Source organism: Otolemur garnettii, unplaced genomic scaffold (assembly GCF_000181295.1).
Source record: "Otolemur garnettii isolate 467f Iridium unplaced genomic scaffold, OtoGar3 scaffold00005, whole genome shotgun sequence".
In the NCBI taxonomy this organism is placed as follows: domain Eukaryota; kingdom Metazoa; phylum Chordata; class Mammalia; order Primates; family Galagidae; genus Otolemur; species Otolemur garnettii.
This window is the reverse complement of record NW_003852400.1, coordinates 23,434,578-23,458,484: the sequence shown is the minus strand read 5'-3', so window position 1 is coordinate 23,458,484 and position 23,907 is coordinate 23,434,578. Positions and strand designations below refer to the sequence as shown.

At 39.6% G+C, this 23,907-nt stretch overlaps 1 protein-coding gene across 3 annotated transcripts in view; it reads right to left on the bottom strand.

Annotated features, from left to right (window-relative positions):
• DYNC1I1 (dynein cytoplasmic 1 intermediate chain 1) overlaps nt 1–23,907 on the bottom strand; it is a 321,862-nt gene that overhangs the window by 72,163 nt on the left and 225,792 nt on the right. The gene's annotated exons all lie outside the window — the stretch shown is intronic.

Sequence of the window (23,907 nt, the reverse complement as noted above, 5' to 3'; positions counted from 1 at the left end):
TGTGAGGAGAAAGGACAGAGAGAGGCTCTATGAAATGCATCTCCCGTGGAAGGTTCTCTCTTCCTGCAGAGGAAACGGGTCATCACATGAACAGAATGCCTCCCGTGAAACGTAAAGCTCTTTGAAGCTAGACTGTGCAGTGCGCAGACAGGGGATTGTGTTTATAGACACAGGGATTTTTCTGAACAGGCTGGTCAATGGTTGCCCCTTGAAATCTGAAGTTTTAAGTCCTGGCCATGTCACCAAATAGGCATAAAACCTATGATAGGTACGTCATTTTTCTGGAGTCTGTAAGGCTTACTTTATGGACATTCAGTTCTCATTTATTGAATCAAATTGCCCACAGAACTAATGCTAAGTCTCCATTGAAGGCTTCACAGAGCAATTGTTGGAAGGCATGGCCACATCAAGCTATACTGTTTGCAGAGTTAGCAAGGCCAGAGTAATTCTAGCTTCAAGGACTTTAGGATGGGGTGCTTATTCATTTTGTTTTGTTTTTGCCTGAATGTAGACTTCTAGGAAGTAAACTAACCTCAGACTGATCCAACCGGCTCCTCCCCAGCTGCCCTCGCTCCCATGGGTGTTCTCCCTGGCCTTTGTCCTGCCCACTTCAGACAACTCCTCATGTTATCCTTTAGTTATTTAAACACACAGCCAGAAATGAATTTCAGTCAGACTCTGCCATGGTCTGTCATAGTCTGTCACAAACAGGATCCCTGAAATACCACAAAAGACTATTGGATATTACATTTTTTTTGTAGGAAATTACTTAACTGAGATAGAAGCATGATGCAATTGAAATCAGACAAGTTACTGCTTCACATCTCCTGAGTCCACTTGAATTCCTTCAGCACTTTGCATATTTGCATTTATAGGTGGAAGTCATTGCTTTTAACAAATGCCTTTCATTCCTTCAATTAAATTCAGTGAACAGTCATTGAGACATTACTATGTATAAGAAAGGTGTTGCAGCAAGAATGGTGGGAATACAGAGTGTAGTCATCACCCTCCACAGACCCGTGCCCTGGTAAAGGGAATGAGAAAAACGTGGACCCAAATGGGCAGAGCTGCTCCTAGACACACAGTCACGGGGCAGGCACAGGCCTTGGCAAGTAGGTGGGCAGCAAGATGGACTAGTGCCCCCGCTTGTCCTTTGGGTTTAACATCCACTTGCAGGGCCTTGAATGGGATTAAATCCTGGGAGCATGTTCATTTGTCTGTGTGCCTGTTGACCGGGGTGGGGGAAAGGGAAGATTTGTTTTAGTTAAGGGAGGAAATAAGAGGGTAGAGGAAATGACGTGGTGAGAAAGGCCTCCTGGAAGGTGGCATGTCACACCTCCAAGGGCATGTGGAACACTCAGTGACTGGAGAGGAGAAACAGGCATTCCTGAGAGGTGGGATAATGGGGAGAAGGGACTGGAGGCGGCAAAACAGAGACCGGTGGACCATTCATAGTGTTTTCTGGCTGGGAAGGAGTGTGCCCGGCAGAGGCAAGGACCAGGAAAGTGGCAGGGAGGTCTCTGGGACTTGACCAGAAAAGGCCTTGAATGGCACAATTTGGAACTTTTTCTGTGGTTAGAAATCCCAGCTTCCTGAACAAGCAAGTAAGAGGATCAAAGGCTGTAACCGATAAACCAGAAAAGTAGCGATTGAAAAGAAATTATGACTTCTTTCTGACTGGTAAGCTAAACATCCATTTCTTTAACAAGCCCGAAACAGCAATGAAATCCAGCTCTACTGTCTGCCTCAGGCTTCCTAGTCAGAAGTCGTCTCATTCTCAGGGAGAGGAAAGAACGTAGACTATTTTTTGATGTCATGTTTTGAATGATTTTCAGTTCTGATTCCTTGAACTCAATTCAATAAATGCTTGTGCCCCAATCTGGTTTTCATAAAGTTCAAGAATAACTCTCAATAATGATCCCGAATTAAAGAAGAAGAAAATAATGCTGGTCAGCTTCTTGTTTTACACATCCCGCAGAAATGATTCTTAGTTTTCAATTGATGAAATTTGGATTTTGCTGGAGCTATGTTGAAAATGGTTTTTTTTAAAAAAAGCTTCAGAAAGACTTACAATTATCCAGGTGGTATCGACAATTGAATTTACCAAAGCTCAAATCAATATGGATAAAGGAATGTCATTCAATTTAAAAACTCCAGAATTCAACCACTTGATTGCTTCCGTGTTTCAGTTAAGTCCTGGCAAATACCACCCTCCCCCAATCTTGCACAGTTTGTTGAGAGCCTCAGCCAGAGAAAAACAAACAGTAAAAGTATTTTTTTTTTTTTTTGAGACAGAGCCTCAAGCTGTCCCCCTGGGTAGAGTGCCATGGCATTACAGCTCACAGCAACCTCCAACTCCTGGGCTCAAGCGAGTCTCCTGCCTCCGCCTCCCAAGTAGCTGGGACCACAGGCGCCCGCCACAACGCCTGGCTATTTTTTGGTTGCAGCAGTCATTGTTGTTTGGCGGGTCCGGGCTGGGGATTCGAACCCGCCACCTTAGGTGTACATGGCTGGCGCCTTAGCCGGTTGAGCTATAGGCGCCAAGCCACAGTAAAAGTATTTTTATGAAACTGAAACATGAAATTGACAGTCAACTAGAATCCAGTTCCTCAGGGTAAGAGCTCATTCCTACTTGACCATGTATCCATTGTTCACTCTTTATTCCTTTAACCATCAAACACTTAGCACCAACTAAGAACTACTAAACCATTTCAGGCAATCTCAAATGTCACAAAAGCTCTCCATTTCAAATTCAGAATTCTGTGTACACTTGATAAAAAGTCAAATTGATGCCAAGAAGGAGTAACAACTTGGAGACCCAGAGTTATGCCTCCAGAACCTACTTTGTTTTGCTGAAAACTGATGTTACGATAATATCTCCATGAGGAAAAACAGTAGGCATATTTATTTTCCTGTTATATTTGTAAGGTGAGATATAGTTATGTTCATTAATTTCACTTACTTTTTAACATCAATACATTAATTACATGCATTATATGAGATATTTTAAAATATATACATATATTCTTATATAAATTCAGTAGAACCCCCCAAAGTTGACCACCTCTCTATATTGGCCAAGTTCAGTTGACCTAACTTTCACAGAATGGACATGTTCCACATGTATGTATCAGTACAATACTTTGATGTTGTAGTTCCTTATGTTGACAACCTCCATATGTTGACTAGTTTGTTATAGTCCCTTGGGTGGTCAACTTACAGCAGTTCTACTGTATTTTGTTCTGGATTCAATACCAATCAGCAGAGTACAACTCACTTGACACTATCATTCATATGGATATATGGACTAAGGCAGCGTGATCTCAATTAATGGCATGTAGATATAAACACTAGAATTTGATCATTTCACGAGATGTTTGTATGTACCCTGATGTTTGACATAATGGTGGCAAACATTTGGATAATGGACTTAATTTTTTATTTTTCCTCTGAATGTTTAGGTACTCAGATATGTGGGATCAGTCCTCCTACTCAAGGTCCGACAAGGAGAGCTCCTTAGGCCTCCTCAGAGTATAGGGGTCCTGGAAACCCCTGCTCCCTCCTGCTGTCCCTGCCGCCATTCATCTAGTTATGGCTGTTGCTGCCAATTGTCATGGAATTCACTGACTGTCAGTAAAAGGAGCAGCTGATGATATTATCCTGTCAGTTACATTCATTTGGTAAAAAGTAAAAAAATTCAGAAAACAATGGTTGGCACGAGTAAAAAACATGAGGTGTTTTTGGTTCTCATTTTTAATGGTACATTTTTCAGAAGGCAAATTCTATGAAAAACATTAATAACATGTTATTTTGAAAATTTTCTTCCCTTTCCTAGGCATTTACAATTATTTATATATATATATATATATATATATATATACACCATGGAGTTCTACTCAGCCATAAAAAAGAAAGAAAGAAAGAATGTTATTTGCAGCAACATGGAGGGAACTGGAGACCATTGTCTTAAGTGAAGTATCTCAGGCACAGACAACCAACACATGTCCTCACTAATAAGTGGGAGATAAGTGATGGGTACTTGGGCACAATGTCGGAAACCAGGAAGGGAGGAGAGAGGAGAGAGAGTTGTGAGATGGAAACTTATCTGTTGGTGACAGGCACACTAAAGGCCCTGAATTATACATTATACAAGGTATCTATGTAACAAAAATATTTGTACCCCATTAATATATTGAAATTAAAAAAAACCTTCATCACCAAAGCAAACAAACACACACACACAGACAACTGGTGAGCCTGGTTGACTGTGTTCCTACACACGTAATAGAGAGAGACTGTTACATGATGTACCACTATTTCCAAGGGGATGAACATCACGTTTTTGATTATTTGTATAATATAGTTCCCCTAAATTAGGAAAAGTGAAGTTTAGAGACTGTGATTTGAGGACCAAGCCAATTTTATTGACAATTTCTGGTATTGTCCACAGATACAGGCCTGGAGGCTTCTGAGGAAACCTTTAGCTTTGAAGCCTGAGCAGACTGCCTGGTTACTGGCCGTCCTTACAAAGGCAGGCTCCTCCTTATCCATGTTGCCATCTGTTCACCTGCACACGAGCTGACCCACCAGACGGTCTTCCACATCCTCATCATCTATTTCAAGAGATGTCAGTTTATTTTACCCCGTTAAGACAGAATAGAAGAGATAAAAGGGGTGGAGTTTCCACTTGCACAGTCGCCCTTCACTCACTGCATGGCATGCAACGTTCTACCACATTCAATTTCAGTCGGCCCAGACCCCTCTGTCAGTGGCTGTGGAGGCTGTTTTCTATTTTGTAGAGATAATCCAGGCCAGCCCAGGGGTGGTACTTCCCCGTGACCACAGACCCATATGCCCAGGCGGACAGCCTTTGGTCACTGCTGGCTGAGAGACGCACCCCTAGGCTCACATTTGATCTGCTTGCCTGGGTCCTCCTGTGTGTGGCACTCTGCCCATTTCCCAGCCATCCTGCCTGGGTGGGAGGGATAGGGGTCTTGTGCTCAAAAGCATCTCCTATTTCAAGCACCATCTCTTCTGGGGAGAGGTTAGTCCCCAGGGAGGGAATGGTCATATTGTTGCCATATGCTGTTTAATGGTGGCTGACATTTTATTTGCCCGAAAGCACATGCTTCCCTGTCAGAGGGCTGTCAGGCAGACAGATCAGATGTTTCTGGCTACTAGTAAACCAGTGTATATTTCTGCTCTTACCTAAGAAACCCACAAAGATACTTCTTTTGTTAATGGAAACACATGTAATTAGAGAACACTGCTGTGGAAAACCCTTCTTACCCGTGATCATGTAGCACAGGCATCTGACAACTGGGAAGGTGTGAAGTGCTCAAGTCAACATGAGCCCAGTGGTGGGCCCTTAACTTTAACTGATAGGAAGGGAAAGAACTCTAAAGTTTCCTTTAGAACTCTCCCTCCTCTGTCTGCATTTCCACCCCCAGGGTGTACGCGCCATTCTTCCAAACTCTAAAAAAAGTAACCATCTGCATGGTTTTATCACCCCCATTAGTGCCAGGGGGAACAGGAGCAAAGACTGAGGTAGTGTATCTGCTACTTCTTGACTCAGTTTACACTAAAACATAAACAGATAATTCTACAGTTTGTGAGCTAAGATGATGCCAGGGCACTCTACCTGGGGTGACAGAGTGAGACTCTGACTCAAATGAATAAATAATAAATGAATGAATAAATAAACAAATAAATCTGATCTGCCAAAGATTACCAATAATCCTGATAATCTTTCTTAGAATCCTTGAAATTTTCTAGCTTTTCATTATTTAGACCCTACCATGGGCCGAGTGCTGGGTTTTAGCAAAGAATACAAAAGCTGTTGTGTAAAGCACAATGAGATACCACTTCACACCCACGAGGACAGCTGAAAATTTTTTTTTTTTTTAAAGCAAAGTACATGTTGGTGAGGGTGTGGAGAAATTAGAACATTTCACTATAATGTTGGTGGAAATATAAAATGGTGCAGCCACTCTGCAAAAGAATCCAGCAGTTCCTTAAAAAGTGAAACAGTTGTTGGATGTCCCAGCAATTCCACTCCTTAGTATGTACCCAAGATATTTGAAAAGATATGTCTACATAAGACTTTGTACACGGATGTTCATAGCAGCATTGTTCCTAATAGTCACAAAGTGGAAACAACTCAAATGTCCATCATCTGAGGACTGGACAAATAAAATGTGGTACATTCACATAATGGAATGTCGCCTGGCAATAAAATGGAAGGAAAACTTACTTTGTGCCAGGTGTCCTGCTAGGTATGACCCCCGCACTCTGTACTGCACAGCAGTTGGGGGAGTTCCACTTCCTGGGTTGTAAAAGGAAAGTCTGATTTTCTTTCAAACTTTGTTAAAAGGAAAATTGATTCTTACTCAGATTTCAACCATCACCAGTAACATAGTTTTGAAGAAAAATCAGCACCATTAAAAAATAAATTTTTATAATAGCCTTATATTTATAGGAAAGTTGAAAAGATAGTATAGTTCCCATGCACCTTTACGCCATGTTCTCCTTATTCTCAACATAGTCCCTATTGTCACGTGGGACTAACTAATACTGATACCTTATTACTAGCTAAAGCCCATATTTTGTTGAGATATCCTTACCTTTTACTTAATGTCCTCTTTCTGTTCCAGACCCCATTCAGGAGACCACATTACATTTAACCATTATTCATGTCTCCTTAACCTGCTGTCCCCAGCACCCAGTCTGTGGCCTGTTATGAACCAGGCTGCACAGCGGTCCTTCCCTTGTCACCCAACATCTGTGGAAACATTGTCCTCCATGATTCCATGAAACCAGTCCCTGATGTCAAAAAGTCTGGGGACTGCTGTCCTTAGAGATTCTCCAGGCTGTGATCATTTCTTAGGCTTCTCTTGTTTTTGATAATCTTAACTATTTTGAGCAGTACTAGTCAGATATTTTGCATAATGTCCCTTAATTTGGGTTTTCTTTCCTTTTTTCTTTCCTTCCTTCCTTCTGATTAGGCTTGGAAAAACAGATCTTTTTAGGTTCTACAACACATTCTATACCAAAACAAAATGAGAGAAAGATTCAAAAGTTTGAGGTATTGAGCTCAGATGAAAGAGAATCACAATGCAGTACCGTTAAATTTCTTACTTACATATTTTACTTCTAATTATGAATGGGGCTATACCATCATATCTGACAGTAATGCTCACTGAAACATGTTCAGATCAGAGAAAGATTTTTGGTATTGTATTTCAACAGTTCAGTAAATCTTATTGTCCTTTTTTTTTTTTTTTTTTTTAGGAAATACGAAATCTGGGTTTCCATGCCTGGGCTGGAAATAGAGATGTGGTACCAGCTAAAGGCAGAGTTTTGCTTTATAGGAACAAAAAAAAAAAAAAAGGAAGTGATGAATATATGAATTGCTTTTGTATGTTAAAAAGCACCAGCTTTATTCAAATCAAATGTCTAATTCCTGCTTAATTTGAAAAGGAAGTTGATCTTTGGATGTGGTGTATGTTCACATCCACCCTTTTGATTTACATGAGTATGAACTGGTGAGAACAGATTTTTTAAAAGAGAAGAGCGTTTCAATCTGACAGGAAAGAGTGTAGGAAGCATTAACTTTAGTGCTTGTTAAAACATGAAGGATTAACAGTAAAAAGGGAGGGAATAATTATGAATGTCTCCAGTTGAGTATCTTCAAAAATGCTTGAGGTTTCTGGGAATGGCTCACCCAACCACATGAAAGTCATGTGAAGGGAGTCAGCCACACGACTTCTCTAAATCCAGGGTTGGGGCTGCTCCACTTTTACCATCAAACCATCTTACTTGAAGTATGGCCACAAATTAAATTTATTTTTATTGAAAAAGTACTAAGTCCTTGCAAAGAGGCAAACACAGCCCTCAGAAATATGGTATCTCTCCGTTGACCTTGATAAAATAAGAATGTCAACAGAGAACCAGCTTCTTAGTCTGTGACCCCTTCTTTGGCCATGTGAAAAAGGCAATAATGGCCTTTACCTACAGAATCCAGGAGAAGAATTTAGTTATCAGGTATTCTTTTATACAAGCATCATGGTAAACAGGCTAATTGGATTGAGAGCTGTTGTATGGGCGAGAATGTCTAAAAACAATTGGATGATAGATCTGTATTCTGCTATGGGCAATTTCTTTCTTAGTTTGTCGGATTCAGATTTTGTGCTTGAGGAGATCGAGAAAGGAAAAAGAAAATGCAGTCTCTGTATGTCATTCAATAATCTCTTACTGGTAAAATAAATCTACATTTGGAGGATCCACCCAAAGAGTCATGGAATGGCCCACATTAGATCATTACCAAGCCACGTAGGTCAGAAATTATAGGGGGGCCATTAAAAAAAAAACCCTAAAGCATTCCACTCTACACAGCCTCTTCACATGGTTTTTTTGAGTAACTGGTGGTTTTGCCAGCTGTGACAGTCCATGGAATCAGTTGGATCATTCTAAATTTAATAAGAAAATAAAAGATTGGCAAGAATGGATCCTTCCTCACATTAAAACTATGTGGTGAATACCAGTCTTGGGGAAGCAAATAGGAAGTGAAGTCCTACACCCAACAGAGCAATGTGTTACCAAGGCACAAATGATCTTAGTGAAGACTTGACTTTTTTCATCTGCCTGGAATTACTTGGATATGTTTATAACTAAGAAACCAATTCTTAGCTGAGGGCAATCCCCTCTTCATACGATATTTATGTGTACTTGCAAGGTCAACAGCAAATGAGAATCAATTTCCCCAGAGCTCAATCTGAGCTGGTTTATAAAAGGACAAAATTCTAAATAAACCAAGAGACCCCTCCCAAAAAAAATAATGTGAATGAAAATTTGGGGAGACAAAATTATTAAATCTATAGGACTTCCGAGATTTTTCTCAATTCGCAAGGAAAAACCTATTTCTAATCATAAGATTTAGGATGCACAAATTATAGAGCTTTTATATAGAGTTTGAAATTTGCAGTTCTGGGGAAAGAGTTTAAAGGCATATTAAAGACCATCTGTGTGTAGAATCCTACCCTGAACCATGTCCTTCATTGAATTTATATGGGTGATAGTGCTGGTCAGTTAAAAGAAACGTGAGCATAAATTTCTAAACACATGTGTTAGGGTACACCCAATATATGTGTCAATCAATTATAGTAAAGTGGATTATTTTGCTTCAGAGAAATCTAAGCAAAAATAACAAAGATAATTTTTTTTGTCCTTTTCTCTAAAAAGAAAGAAAATAGACTTGTGATGGTGAGTGTTTTACCTTTGGAATTAGTGACTGGTAAGAATCACAAAGTGCCTGGTGTACTTCTCCAAAAGTTGAGAAAAAGAAATGTGTCCATGGATCCTGGGGAGCCAGGAATAATATGAAACCAGATAATGAAGAGTTAAGAAAAGCTTCTCGGCCTGCTAATGAGCTCCATCCTGCCCTGGTAAGACCACCCTCCTTTTAAGCAAGAGGTAATTTAATATGCATCTAACTCAGTTGTGTTTGGGCTTCATCCAATCTAGGAGTATCAGTGTGATAAATCATAATGAATTGTCTGCAATACTTCATGAAGTGACTAAAACAGACCTGAACAATGAGACCTCAAAGCACAAGTTTCCAGATTCCTTTGAATACTTTTTGCTTTATTCCTCTCAGACCACTCCAAAACTTGAAAATATTTCTTGTAACTCCACCACACTTCAAGTTCGAGCCTATTTGATAAGATCCACAGCTGCTGGCTGTCTCTGTTACATCAAGCCCCACGTTTGAAAATGACACCAACAGTGAGACCAGCCAAGTAATATAGCAAAAGAGCTAAGGTGGCTCCTTTAGTTTCCAGATTTCCTTACATCTTAATTTCCCTTTGTAATCTACACACGTGTAGGGAAAGTAGGTTAGTGAAAGGCTCTTGAGTCCTATTTTTGATTCTGAAAAAGCAGCTGGAACCAGGGCACCCTAATGTGGGGAGAAGGGGCTGAGCCTGAAAGGGGAGTCAGGAAACTCACATTCCAGAAGAGCTGTCTTTTTACAGTGGTGTCACTTTATTCATGGGACTTTACCTCTTTAGGATGCAGTTTCCTCATTTGGATTTAGAGCCACTGCTGGGTCTAAGAACAAGGGCTGGGGGTAGTTCCAGTCCTCCAGAATGCAAAGGCACAACTCTATCTAGAGTAGAGTATGGAATTAGTATGATCTTTCTACGGACCAATGATTAGATTGATGTTAAGGTGTTTGTTTCTTGTTCCGGTAAGAGAACAGTAGCTCTAAGAGTAACACACAGTGGTTTTTGGGAAGAGAAAGGTTGTGATTTTTTTATTCTTCCTATTCATAGGATGTAGAGTAGTGGAAAGATCCATGAACTGGTAAGCAAGATTGATTCTCTGTGTGAAAATCATGTTAATTCTATGGGGTTGATTTTTTCACGGACAAAATACAATGGGCTTAGTGAATTTGTAAGCTCCACAAGGGCAGAGATGGGCTTCTTTTTGTGTTATTCTTTATGCCTGTGAGCTGGTAGGTGTTAGTATAAGTTCCCTATTGCTGCTGTAACAAATTACCACCTATTTAGTGACTTAAAACAACACAGATTTATTATGTTATGGTTCTAGAGCAGGCGTCCTCAAACTACGGCCCATGGGCCACATGCAGCCCACCTAGGACATTTATCTGGCCTGCCGCGTGTTTTTGCCGCCACTGCCTGTCCTGCTTAGCAGCTGACTCCTTCTGGGGCCCGCAGTCCAGCCCTCCAATGGTCTGAGGGACAGTGAACTGGCCCCCTGTTTAAAAAGTTTGAGGACCCCTGTTCTACAGGTTGGAAGGACTAAACTGGAGGGGCGCACAGAGCTACGTTCCTTCTTAGAGAGTCTAGGAGATCAATTTCTTTGCCTTCTTTCTAGCTGCTACAGGCCACCCTCATTTCTGGGCTCGTGGCCACCTTCCATCCTCAAAGCCAGCAAGGGTGGTCAAGTGTTACTCACACCACACCCCTCTTACTGCTTTTTCCATCATCACATCCCCTTGTTAGAGCCTGAAACTCTTGTGTCCTTCTTTCTCTTATAAAGACCTTTGTGATTATGTCAGGCCCATCCAGGTAATTCAGGATAATCTCCCCATTTCAGGGTTATTAATTTAATCCCATTTGCAAAGTCCCTTTTGGACCATGAGGTAACATTCACAGATTATTGGTATAAGGATGAGGATATTTTTGGATGGCCATTATTCTATGACAGTGTTCAATAAATATTTGGTAACTCATAAACGTTTTGAGAAAATGGTAAATTAAACACTTCAAATTGTATGTAAGCTCCACAAATGGCTGGTAAGCTCCCATGGCTCATCACTAACCAGGGTCATGGTCATACATATACATCATATACATTTCTGATCCCTCCCAAACACCTTATGACATACCATTTGGATTGACCCTTTGTGTTGACTTAAAAAATGTACTCGAGCTTTTTTCTTTTACCTGATAGAACATAATCTATTATAACAGATTTTCCTACCTAGCTTAAGTGAATTGGTCACTAACACATTGAGACAGTTAAAGATCTAGTCAGAATAGAAACTTAAACTCCTTTGTACTTCCCTTCTATCCCATCTCATGCTAAACTCCTTTCTCTCACTATCATTTCAAACAGATCACCTGATCAACTGATAAGAAAGAGAGAGTGGTAGTCTTCAGTCAGGAGTCCTGATACATAGAGTATATTGGAATCTCATCAGCAAAACTCCCAGACACGGCCATTGTTAACAACTTCTGAGTCATGTACTTTCTCCCTTCACAATAAATCCCCTAATTTCCAGTCACATTCCCCAAACTACTCTCTCACCAGAGGTGCTACCAACCATCACATCAATCAAAATCCATCCACCTTCTGTCAAAACTTTTCCAAATTTGTTCTAAGGGTATTAAAAAAATATATATAACAATAAGCCACCTCTCACTTCCACCCTACCCTCCTCCCACCAATGCAGATAAAGTTTTAGGGTGATTTCAGCAGGCAAACTAAAGGAACATATTTTCATTTTTAAGTTTTCAATTAAAACAATTGACATTTTATGACTATCAGTCTGTGTCACTTGGGCCAACTGCTAGTTCTCTATCAAAGCAATTTCAGAAATCCTGTTTTACCTTATACCTTAACTGTAGCATTCAAAAATAGAATGGGGGGCAATAGATGACAATCTATCATATTTGCCCAATGCCAGTTCTACCAGTGTATCATATATATAACAATGTCAAAGAATAATTAGGAATAATGATAAATTAATTGAACACTGTACTTAAGTATGTTGACAGAAAGACACATCTTTTTTTTTTTTTTTTTTTTTAAAGACAGAGTTTCATTCAGTCTTAGAATAGACCCTGGATAGAGTGCCATGGCATCATAGCTCACAGCACCCCCAAACTCTTGGGCTCAAACTATCCTCTTGCCTCAGCCTCCTGAGTAGCTGGGACTACAGGAGACCAAAAATGCCTGGCTATTTTTAGAGACAGGGTCTTGCTCTTGCTCAGGCTGGTCTTAAACTCCTGAGCTCAGGTGATCTGCCCTCCTTGGCCTCCAAAAGTGCTGGGATTATAGGTGAGAGCCACCATGTCTGGCCATGAAAGATACATCTTGAGAACCAGATCGGGGGTGGGAACCTTTTTGTGTTGGAAGGCCACATTAATTTAGTTAATCAAATGAGACCACATTCAAGAATCTTCAATTGATATACTTAAAAATGTACATTATTTTGTAAAAATCCAACTACTAAGCACTTAATAATTTCAAACACAAAAACTTAATTTTAAAGTTAACTCATGGGCACAGTGGCTCACATCTATAATCCCAGCACTCTGGGAGGCTGAGGTAAGAGGATTGCCTGAGCTCACGAGTTCAAGACCAACCTGAGCTACAGTGAGATCCACCTCTAAATATAGCTGGACATTGTGGTGGGGCACCTATAACCCCAGCAACCCAGGAGGCTGAGGAAAGAGGACAACTTGAGCCCAGGATTCTGAGGTTGCTGTGAGCTATGATGTCACCAGACTACTGGGGGTGACAAAAGTGAGACTGCCTCAAAATAAAATAAATAAATAAAGTTAATTCACCTTTTAATGACTTTGTTGTGTTTGCTTTTTGTTGGAAAGCATTTGAATATTTGGTTGCCACATGGAAGTACATAGTTTGAAGTGATTCTCTAGATGGATATCAGTAATTTTGACCTTAAGGGGGTCTTTATTTGGGTTAGGTAGCAGAATGTAGATTTGAAGCAGCAAGTAGAAAAGCAAAAAAAAAAAAAAAAAAAAAAAATTGTGAAAAACATTTTGGGGGCACGTTGCGAACATATGGGTATTCTGCATTTTTCCATGTTTTAGCTGGGTCTCTCAGCATCAAACAATGACTTTCAAGTGTCAGCAACTGGAAGTTCAGTCAAGTGCCTTGATGACATCAATTAGGTGGGGCTGAGGTACAAATTTGAGTGTGATGCTGATTCTCAAAATCAGCAAACCTTTCATTGTATTCTCCAATTAATAGGTCTATAACAGTTGTGCATTCTTTAAATGATGTGCATATATTATCCTTTTCATCAATGACTTTTGTTAACTAGAGAAAATGTTTATCCAAAATTTCCTTTTGAAGAAATATAGCTTTGTGTGAAATGCTTGGCTTTTTTGCACATATCATATATAGATTTAGTTTCACCTTGTGAAGAAATATTCAAGTACAGAAGTGCTTCATTCCTATGGACTTTTTTCAATAATCCATATCGCTGTTTCTATTTTTCATAAAATTTAACTGTTTCACAGAGATAAAATTTTGGCTAATACCTGTCCCTGTGATAGCCAACGCATTTTAGAATGATACAACAAAATACCTTATTGTTCAACTTTAGCAGTTTATGAAACTGACGGTGCCATGTTGCATTTGTGTGAATATGGTTAATAACACTTACCAATTGTTGCCAAGAGTCATTTAAAATAGTAGCTTTAGCACAGAGATTTTCCTGATACAAAATACAATGAAGAGAAATAAGAGCATCCGGATCTGTTAATACTTTTTTTTTAATCTGTGCGTTCAACCCTTCGTGTTTTCCTGTCATGGAAGGTGCACTGTCTATACATACACTTGCTAAATTTACCAAATTCAGTCTAATTTCACATTTATCTTGAAAGTAGTTGAATACATCTATTCCCTGTTCTGTTCACAAGAATGACTAAAGTGAGTAACTCTTTATAGCAAAGAAAATCTTCTATTATGACCTGAATCAAATATAAAATCTGCATCAAATCAATAGTACCAGTTGATTCATCCAAAGGGATTGAATAAAATCTAGTTTCCTTTTGAAGTATTGCATGAAGTTGTTCTCTTATGCTGAAGGCTAATTCAGTTATGATTTTCCTTGAAAGAGGCAGCTGTTTGTTCTTTGAAATGTCACTGGGGTCTAAGCATCCTATAACCTCAACTATGTATTCTTTCATAATTTCTTTTTTTTTGAGTATTTTTTATTTTTTAAATTGATATGAGGGTAAAATTTTTAGGTTACATTGTTCTCACTTCCAGGGTAAAGTTCCATTTTTAGAAGAGTCCCTCACCCATTGTTACACACCCTCGCAATGTGCATGTTAGGTGAGATCCTGCTTCATGCCCTCCCTCCCTCTGCTGTACGGCCTCTCCTGAACTGGACTATATCAGTGTTTTATTGTTCTAATGAGCATGTAATTGTTTATATATTGATTTCATATTAGTATCTAGTACATTGGATATTTCTCTATTCTTGCAATATTTTACTAAGAAGAATGTATTTCAACTCCCCCCAGGTAAATGTAAAAGATGTAAAGTTTCCATCTTTTTTAATGGCTGAATAATCTTCTATGGTATACATATATAGCCCACTTTGTTGATCCATTCATGGGTTGACGGGCACTTAGGTTGCATCCATAATTTCTTCCATAATTTCTACATCACGAATGGCTTCTCCTTTTTACCCAAGCATATAACTTTATAAGTTGCTCCAGTGGCATTATTTCCAGGTCTTATGGCTGCTCGAAAGAATTGTCTTTGCTTTTTGTCTTTTAATTTCCATAATTCAACTTTTTATCTCTTTTTCTCTAACTTAAAGTATCTGTGGTCCTTATGAGTGTTATAATGCTGATGAACCCTGAATGTCTTTAATGTTGATATTGCAGTACCATGAAGTGGGCAAATTATTTTTTCTTTAGCAGAAACAAGATAATACTGCAATTCCTAACCTTCACTGAAAAATCTGTTTTCTTTCTTCAGTGTTCTCTTGGTCTTCTTTGATAGGATGGATTGTTAAGCAGACAGAAATAAAAATTACTGCAACTATTCACAGATTCCACTTCAAACAGGAATGAAGAGCATTGTCGTCAGAAGCTGGTAACAGACTGGAATACTCCACCACCATAAACTCTCGCCACCAGCCTTGTGAGGGCGTGGGGCCAGTTAGCCAGAGAAGTTAGAACTAAATTACGAGCGTAGCAGCTGTCAGTTTAGCCCTTGTAGCTTACTAATGTTCTATTTGTGGTGGTCTATCGGGGAGGATTTTTTAGTTGAAACTTATTTTATCCCTTGGTATTTTAAATATGGTCATTTAAAGAATAAAATGAAAATATAAAAGATGAACAAAAACATTAATAAAAAAAAGGATTTGTTTTGTGAAATTTGGATTCAGTATAAAGGTCAGACTTAAGGACACGTGGCCTTGAGGCTTCAGGCTCTTCATCCCTAAACTAGACTGGTATAAAACACCACTTCAATATTCACCATGCCCAGTCTTCTCCTCTTTTAAAATTGGCAGTGACAAGGGCGGTGTTGTGGTTCAAAGGAGTAAAGTGCCAGCCCCATATGCTGGAGGTGGCGGGTTCAAACCCAGCCCCGGCCAAAAACTGCAAAAACAAACAAACAAACAAAAAAAAATTGTCAGTGACACTACATCAGTGACAAAGTGCACTGATTTACTTAATGATGAACTTATGTATAAATAGAGTATCTCTGTGAGGTCTAGAGGAAAAATTTGTGAAACGGGCAAGGTACAAATTCTGAGTCATGTTTCCTGCCATTCTAGGTCACTGACTACATAGCACCCACTGTGTGATTATATAAAGGCTCTACAATGAGTTTGACATAGCACAGAGCTCTCACTGAAGACTGAATTTCTATGGGAAAATGTAGTTCAAGGTCAAAAAACTGTATTTTACCTCTTTCTTGTTTATGAATGTTAGCCTTAAAATGAAAAAAAAAAACTAGGGAAATATATATATATATATATAATATATATGCATATGTATATATCAACTAATAATATTTAATATCAAGATGTAGGGGAAATAATCATAGAAGAAGTTTCAATTCTGACTAACAAGACCACTTCTAGAGTCAAAAAATGTCAGAACTTGGTGGCAAATATCTATTTTGTGGCAAGTATCTTTCCTGGGGTAATTGAAAAGTACTGTGGAAAGTTCTACTGGGTCTATATTTTTCAGGTCAAATATAGTGTTGAAGAAATTGGTAGAAAGTTTCCCCCCTCAAAAAAAAAATTAAACTACTTTTTTCCAAAGCAATTAGACCAAGAAGGCAGTAAGAAATCCATTTTCCTTTGTAATCTGATTAACTAACTAACTCATAGACAAGGGCTAGAACTAGCTACCAGTTGTCACACATGTGGAAGAGTATTTTAAAACACATTCAAAATGTTTTGACTGATGCTAAGCATCTGGCAATGCAAACTTCTTTTAGGTATCTTTCCTCTACAGATATTCAGCCTTATTTAGACAGCCATGTGCCAGATTTTGAGCTGCATGTTTTATTTGTAGAGTAATGAAAATACTGGGCAAAGGTAAGGCTTTCCTTACGATTTTGATTAGGTAGATTTAACTTATGAAATCCACAGAGTTGCCATTGATTCTTGCATTACTTGAACCACTGTCTAGTTGGGCTCTCTCTTTGCTCCAGAAAGCCCTTCCGTGGCTTCAGTTGGTCAGACCCTCCCCAAGAACAGTATCTCTCAAGACCAACAGCCCTCACTCACTTGTGTAAATAATAACTGGCTTGATTGGTCTGATTCCATGACAAGGATGAGGAAAAACCAGGCTTCTAGTTTTCTCTGCCTAATAGAAACCAGCCTTAGGAATACCTGTGGTTCACCAACCATCCCCAAACCATTTGTGGGATGTAGAGGTAGGAGGTAGGTATTCTTCATGTGAGGTCGCCTCCCAGCTAATGTGAGCTAGCTCAGACTTCCAAAGCTCTTTTCTACAAACTAACCTAACCATCCCCATCTTCACTCTACTGTCAACCTTAAGTCAGGTGATACTGTCCTGGTAGGGGGGATTGTGGGTAAGCCATGTGCTCATTATTTCTGTTCACACAGTGCACTTTACCTTAGATGATTCATTCTTGCTTTTGACCTAGTGGGGGAGGGCTAGTTTCCCCAAAGGCAGGGGCAGGATGCCTTTATCATTGTAGCTTAGCACCATGCAAGGTGCAATACTTATCTGTTGAATTAGTTTGGACAAAACCTACTGTGCCCTGGTGTTAAATCAAAGATCAACACACTTCAAACTTGGAGTCAAATTAAACAGATAGTAAGGTTTGAGCCTAAGCAGCATTCACTATTTGGAAGGCATAAATAGCAGTTCAGTGAGATAGGTCTGCAGAACTTTATCTGCATAAAGGTGTTACTGGTAAAATATAAAAGACTATATTTATTATAAACAAGTGGAATATCAGTTTGCGTTATTTAGGCGTCCTTGAGGCAAAACATATATTTAGGGAACAGAATCGGTCTGTTTCTTTCTTCATGAATATGCCCTAACCCTGCTGGCTTTAATTCTAGAAGTCACTGGGGTACTCAGGGCTCTAGCAGGGGTGTCCAACCTTTTTTCTTTTCTGTCACACATTGGAAGAATGTGGGCCACACATTAAATACAAAAACATTAATGGAAGAAGATGAGCCAAAAGAAAACACACACACACACACAAACAAACAAACAAAAAAAAACAAAAGAAAAGAAAGAAAGAAAAGTTCGGAGCATAATTTTCATGTGATATTTGACACTATGTATAAGCAAAACAGTCCTCAAATAATCTGCATGTGGCCTGCAGGCTGCAGGTTGTACACCTGTGCCTGAGAGCATAATTAGAGATGATGGCACTGGGTCAGTGCGAACCAGCACATAGTAGGGAAGCTTGTTCTGCAGTGAGTGAGGGCCAGCCCGTGGATGCAGGGATACTGGTGGGGGCAGAGCAGAGGGCAAGGCCGTTGGGTGTGGGCACTGCAGTCCCTGCAAGCTGCCTTTAGCTTCACGGGCAATCATTAGAGCCTTACTCATGAACACACTTGCATCCTCCCAGAGAAAAAAATGGGAGAATTTGAAGATCCCAGAGGGCCTAAGTTACCGATGGGGTGAGAACTAGAGAAACATGTTTCTGTCAACAGACACCATTTAAAAGCAATTCTGGTGCGGTCTAGGAAATCCTGCATTTGATTTCTTTATAGACAGGTAGTTAAGGGAAAAATGAATTTCGTGATATGAAGCCACATAATATTTTGCTATTTCATAACATATTGAATGGAACAAAATATTGCTATTTCACTTTTAAATCTATTTTAAATCAAATATTTAAAGTAGGTTCATGGTCCTCTGAGCAGAAAATATACCTTAGAAAAATACAGAAAGTCTCTGAAAGGGTTAATTGCTCCAAGGTGGAGAAAACATTTTAATTCAAAATTCCTCAAGGAAGCCAGCCTTCTCCTTAAGTTTTACAAATAAAAGCAATTGTGGGCTAATATTCCTAACCTTTAGTCAGTTTTCTGTTGATGAGAAATCAGAAAGAGGGATTATTACTTTTCCAAAGAATGTTTAGACATCCCTGTGACATGATCACTATATGAAATATAATTCAAATTATCTTGGTTTAAACACTGACTTTGACAGTTAGTAAAATCATTTAATTTTCTACTATGGAAACTATTTTAATAATTTTAACCACTTTTTAGATTATATCAATTTTTCGAGATGAAGTACGACAGAGAATCAAAATAATCTGTAAATTGAGCTCCATTGCAAAAGACGATCTTCCTTGTTCAGTAGGGATGTTAAGGGGTAACCTTTCCTGTGCTTTTTCTTGTATTTCTCTTCTTCTTCCACCTCTCCTTTCTCAGCACAGCTCAGAGAAAATCTAGCTAATGACCCCCTTGCCTCTGCGCAATCCCATTCTCTTTCATTCACATTCCCAACCTTGCATCTCTCTTCTCATTTTCCTCGTCTCTTTCCGGGGAATGACCACCTCAAAGGATTAATTCAGAACAGGCAGCAGCAAATGGTAACAAGAGTGGGCAAATCAGGATGTGGATTGAAAAATCAAGAGCCATTTTAAAGGAGGAGAGTCACTCAAATTAAACAGATGTTAAGAATATGGGTTTGTTGTTCATGGCATACCTGCTGCCTGCCATCCCACCCTGGCGGGATCAGCCTTCAAGGGCAGAGCATTCCCTAGTGGAATAATAAATACAGCAGCTTGAGTGTATCTGATCTAAGTAGCTCTGACTTCACCAGTAGAATGCAGGTGGTATGGACCCAGCTCAACTAGAGAAACGGATCGTGGCCTCTTAGGCTCCAAGCCAGGGAGAAGAGACATTGGGCTGGGAGAAGAGAAACTGGGCTGTGGGGAACCAAGTCTGGGCATATGTAAAGGGGTGAACACACGGGAATGTTCTAAAGGCAGGAAATTTGTGTTAAGCCTGTCTCAGCAGCTTTTAATATACAGAAGGGACAACCTAGGGAAATCCTGTTCTGAAAATTAGCCGAGTGCTCACAGATTTGACCAAATGTATTAGAGGAGATGCTACAAAACAGGCGGAGGTCAAGATTAGAAGTGAGGCTGTGGAGGAGAAGGAGGCACAAGGGGCCTTTGCCCCTTCTGAGCATTTTCTCCGCAAGTAAATCTTTCCACCAATTTTAACAGCAATAGGTTGACTCGGTCTCATTACACCTTTGATGAAATGCCTGAATTCCCTTAAACGATTGCATCTTTCCCCACCAAGTCATCATCCACTCTCATTTATTTTAAAAAAGGATTAGAAGATGAAACAACGAAATACATCTCCAGTTACACATATTATAGGGGCACGTACGCAGAACAATCGATCAGTAATTAATTAAGATTGGCTAAGAAAATGCCTCTGATGCTAAAACAAAATTAAATCCACAGTAGAAATCCTCACCAGTCCACACAAATTCAGTGCAAAGGGGTCTCCCAACTCTTCCCCATATTTTTCCTTGTGTGTGAGTGTTCCTGGCTGCCAAAGAAGCCCATTTGCTCTGACTGCGGTGCTCCTTTAGCACACTGAATGCTATATAGTCCTCGTTTTTGTTCTTGGAAGTACTCAAAGTGCATTACTTTCAGGGGGAGCTAAATACAGTGCCACTTAGAGAGTCAAGCCCTTCACAGCCAAGCATTGGTTGTTTGAAAACTTATGATTCTGTATTTGTAGATTCTTTATCCCCTATTTTCTCTGTGTTGATTTCCTCCAAGGCTTTGAGTTCTTGAGTGAGCACTCTTCTAGTGGCAATTTTAATGTATCAGCCGAATGCATTTATTTGTGCTGCTGGTAGTACACACGGTAAAATACATCATTAAAATAATGCTGTTCCCATCCAGAAGTTCTTTTCTAGACATTGTTTGCTTGCTGTCCAGCTGTGGGATCAGAGGGTGAGATACTGTTGATTTTAGGCGCAAGGCAAGGGACAGTGGGAGTTGAGCTTTTAGTGATGAAGCCATCTGGGGTCCAGCTTGTACCCGAGGACACGATGTGCAACATCACTGTGCACGCAGAGCCCCACCAAGACTAAAAATCCCGGAGAAGGCAAAATAATTTACTAAATGCAGCCTGAGAGCCCTCTCTTTTAGAAAGTATGCAAGAGAAAAAGCTGAATAAGCCAGAAGGAAACACTTGTACATAAGCTGCTTATCTCGTACTGTTCACAAGGTGGGGGGATTCTGGTCTTTAAGGACATTTTAGCTTCTCTTGGCATCATGCTCCAGGATGATTTTGCCATATTTTTCATGCTGTTTCTGTAATACAACCGCTTTACATAGTATATCTCAGGAAATGACAATTGGCTGTCGAATCCCATGCAAGTTGATTGGATATGACAGCTTAAAGGAATAAATAGTCTGCAGAGAAGAAAGTTCTTACTTACACTTCAATCCTTTCTTTTACCCCTTCTTGGTTAATTCTATTATTTCAATTAGATCATTTAAAAATCAACACATCACATACCAACCTCCCCTAAGAGCAATCATAAGATTTGATGATTTTTCTGCTACACAGGATATGGTTTCAAATTTGCATTATTTTATCTACTGAATTAACTATGAATTCTAAACCAAACTAATGCTGCCATGTGTTTTTAAACATCTCTAATCTAAACCATCTGGAGAGGCATGGTTTTGCAAAGGCATCTCTTTCAGGACACTCTGTGGATTTTGTCACTGCTTGAGGTTTTGGCAAACCATCAACATTACTATAATTCTCTTTTGTGAAATATAGCTTTTGACTAGAATTTGAGTGTGGGGGTGTGCGCATGCATTTATATGAGCATGGGCACTTGTGTACAGTTTTTGCTTCTGTTCTCTTGGCTTTTCAGAACATATTTATAACAGACTTGTTTTAAAGAAATAAAGGGTTTTTTTGTACAAAAGAAATACTTAAATTTAATTTCAACCACTCTACATAACACCAGAGTTATTGAAGAAGCAAGGAACCAGTGTTAAATAACATACCTCATTATATATAGGTGCTGAAAATGCTTTTTAAAAATGTCAAAAGGAGAAAACATACCAGCTTTAGAGAATTAAAAAAAAAGTAAAGTTATAAAACAATTATGTCAACAATGATTTGTAGCATATAAGATATAAATGCAACATATTTTTGAAGAAATTACAGTTTAAAATCAACTCGGCTAAATCTTGCACCTAAAGAAGTAACATCTTGTTTCTTTGGCAAATAATGACATAGCATTTAAAAATGAGCAATCAGATATAAACACGAAAAAGAGCAAAGTATAGACTACTTGTTACAACAAAGGTTAGAAAAATTGCCCTGGAAGTAAAGATAATGATTCTATTTCTACAAATTCTCTGTGATAATATATGATTTCAGATAGGGCACAGTGGCTGAGGCCTGTAATCTTAGCACTCTGGGAGTCCAAGGTAGAAGAATTAAAGACCAGCCTGAGCAAGAGCAGGACCCCATCTCTACTAAAAATAGAAAAATTAGCCAGGCATGGCGGCACATGTCTGTAGCCCCAAATACTTGGGAGGCTGACATAGGAGGATTGCTTGAGCTCAGGAGTGTGAGGTTGATATGTGCTATGATGATGCCACTGCAATCTTGTTGCCGGGACAGAGCTAGACCCCTCTCTTTGCTTTCAAACAATTTCAAAAATTAAGTTTTGCTGACAGAAACAGAAATAAATTAAAATAACTATTGGGGCATGTGAGTCTGTATTTATTAATAACATGTTCAAATAGCCCCATTCATCCAACAATATTAGATAACTCAAACACACACACACACAGAGAGAGAGAGAGAGAGAGAGAGATCAGAAACTTTTGGTCCAGTTTGCAGAGGGAAATAAAAATGTAAATGTTTTTACAAATGGATGGTTTGAAGTCTAGAGGTGGTTCTGTCCCTAGAATATAAACAAAACAAAGCATTGCACAGGTACCCTCTCAGAGGTGGCAGTGACCTTCATCCACTCTTGTAGGTAGTCATATGGTCTGGGGCAATGCACAACCCAACTCCACCTCTCAGGCGCTACTCCTGGAATGAGGTCCCCAGCAGGTACCTCTGAGGGAGAGGGCTGCTTTGGAGACTTCTCTTTGTTTTCAGACCACCTGGAATGCATATCAGTTGTGTTCCTTTAAACCTGTTCCTGACTATGTGAAAATGTTGTAGGATAAAGAGAAAGCACCATCTGATATCCCAGAGAAGGAGAGTCCTGCCAAGCAAGGCCCTGGGTCCTACATGTCTCTGAGAGGGACATCTCTTAACAGAGATGGTATTGGATGAAAAGTTGAAAGTAGAAAACATTCATCAGTCCCTTGCTCTTATTCTTGCCTTCAAGTCTATAGAGTGGGTTAAGCATGAGAAATAGCCTCCTAGTCTACACAGAATTCAGGGTAGCCACATGAGCTATGCAGCTACCCCAGGGAAGCTGACGATCGAGGCCATCAGTATGTGTAGGTAAGAAAGGAAGCCAATGCATCTGCTTCTAGCATGCGGCAGAAACACAGCAGCAGGGGAAGTATCTGACCAATGTGAACGGGGTCCGGGCAACTAACAGAATTGAGAGAAACTGGCCAGGTGATGGGAAATTAAGTCTGGCAGGGATGAGGGGAAACAGCAAGGCTCTTGCAGAGAGGGGATGACCACTTGTCAACTCCAACATTGCTGTGAGGGCTGGCCATGGTGGGTACCCCAGAGGTATGTGTGGAATGAATGAATGAATGAGGACAATCAATGAATTTAAGGTGAAACTTTTCAGGAATATATCTAAGCAGGAAAATTATGAACATCAAAGTTTAAGCTTATTCCCATGTGAGTATCATGAAGCAATAGGGAAACAACCAAGTGTAAAGAGAAGAGTTTTTATCTTTTCAAAGCAAGTTCATCAACTACTATGGACTGAATTATGCCCTCTACATCCCAAATTCTAATTTGAGTCCTAACCCTCAGCGTGATTGTATTTGGAAATAGAGCCTAGAAGGAGGCAGTGAAGGTTATCAGGTCATAAGGATGGGGCTCTGCTAATGATAGGTCTAGTTACTTCCAAGAAAAGACATCCAGGAGCTCACTCGTTATTCCTCTACCAAGTGAGGACACAGCAG